Genomic DNA, 1,750 nt, shown 5'->3' with positions numbered 1-1,750 from the left:
GAGGCCCTGTCAGCCCAGGAGCCCCGGGGTGGCCAGGGAACCCCAGAGGCGGGGGCTTGGGGCCCTGGGCCTGACGCCTGTCCACCCTCGGGGAGAAGCAGCAGGCTGGGTGGTCACCCCCGGAGGGAGGACCCTGGCGGGTGCCCCGGGCCCACCCCCAGCACCCCTCACAGCATGGGAAACTCACACTCAAATTTACACTCTGACACCTCTCCACAAACCACTAACCAGGGTTTTTGTTTCTTCACAGGAGTTGTTTGTAAAACACCAGCCAGCAGCCACCACTGCCTCCTGCTGACCTTCCCCAGAGCCGTCCAGTGGGCTGTTCACTAGTGAGTGTGTGTAAGATAGGGGCACTGTGCTTTATTTTTTACTTATTGGCTCTTATTCTTCTACATTTCCCCCACTAACAGAGGAGAGATACTAGGTTGCATCTCCCCCATTCCCTGGGAGATCATCCAGATGGACTCGCCCAAGTCCTGCAGGTGTGTCCTGAGGTGGAGACCCCCTGCGGGGATATAGGAGACCGCCAGTGAACCGAGAGAGCGTGAGTCCCCTGCCCAGCCTGAGTCAATGGGGAACGGCAGAGTGGGGAAAGGGAGAAGCTACATCCTCTGCAATCTGAGCTGGCAAGGAAAAATCATCTTCTCTTGGTATTATCTGCAGAGGTCAAGAAGAGTTTTCACAGGACTGGGTCAAGGATGTGAACGGTCAGACAACTGCAAATAACAGGGTGTTGACACGCAAGCTGCTTGCCGCTAAATGAGTGGGGGAGCGTGCATTTTTGAGTAAAGGAGCTACAGCAGCCTTCAGTAGCCACTTAACTTTCTTCCTGAGAATGGATGGGAGGGGCTCTTTATTGTTACCTCTCTGATGTCTTCTGAACTCAACTGCAGAAGCGCTAATAGGCTGTGCTGGACAATGAGGAAGAACAAAATTGGAAGCCAGATTGTCAGGTTAGGCCCGGAGTAGTGTATCAGGATTTGGTTCAGCCAGGATTGATGGAAATACTAAATAATGATGCTCAAATAAAACAGTTTAGTTTTATCTCACAGAACCATCTGAAGGACTCGCCCACGCTCAGAGGGACTCTGACAGGGCCACCCTGTTCTCGGTTCCCTCCTCATCTGGGGTTCCTGGGTGGGGTGGGGGTGAAGGGAGCGGCTCTTTCGCCTCATCAGCCACTTGTCACATGAACTCATGAAGCCGCTACAAGGCTCCAGGACGGGTGCAGACCTGTTGGGACAGCATGAGGGTCCCTCCCGCACCCAGGAAGGAAAAGGGGTGCAAGGGGCAAGATGGTCCTTCCCACAGATTTGAGCCAGAGCCTCCCCCTTCTTTTGTTCCCTGCTCTTTCCCTCTCCCCTTTGCTGAGTTTCTGAACTGGAAAAGGTCAGCAATGTCCCTCCCGGACCCCCTCAAAGCGCCCCTCCCCCACCCCACCCCCAGGCTTCACCTGCTGGAGACAGAGCTCACGCTGACCTGCTCTCTCTCTCTGGCAGCCCTCAGGGACACGGCGACTCTGCCTGTCATTTCTAAAGCAAACACCTTGTCCCTGCTCCATGCACTAAGCCTCCGCGTCCACCTCCTTAAGTAAACACTCCTGACGCCTGCCCACAGCACCTGGTGGTAGAGCCTGGTGCGCACACACATCCATCTGCACCCAGTTCTCCAGCCCCGCAGGGGGCTGGCCGGGCGGGAGCGTCAGCCCGAGGGCACCAGCAGCCCATGAGGAGCCGCCCTGGGCGGC

This window comes from Condylura cristata, unplaced genomic scaffold, assembly GCF_000260355.1.
Source record: "Condylura cristata isolate star-nosed mole 26May11 unplaced genomic scaffold, ConCri1.0 scaffold00008, whole genome shotgun sequence".
Classification (NCBI taxonomy): Eukaryota; Metazoa; Chordata; class Mammalia; order Eulipotyphla; family Talpidae; genus Condylura; species Condylura cristata.
The sequence above is the reverse complement of the archived record's forward strand: the minus strand, read 5'-3'. Positions refer to the sequence as shown.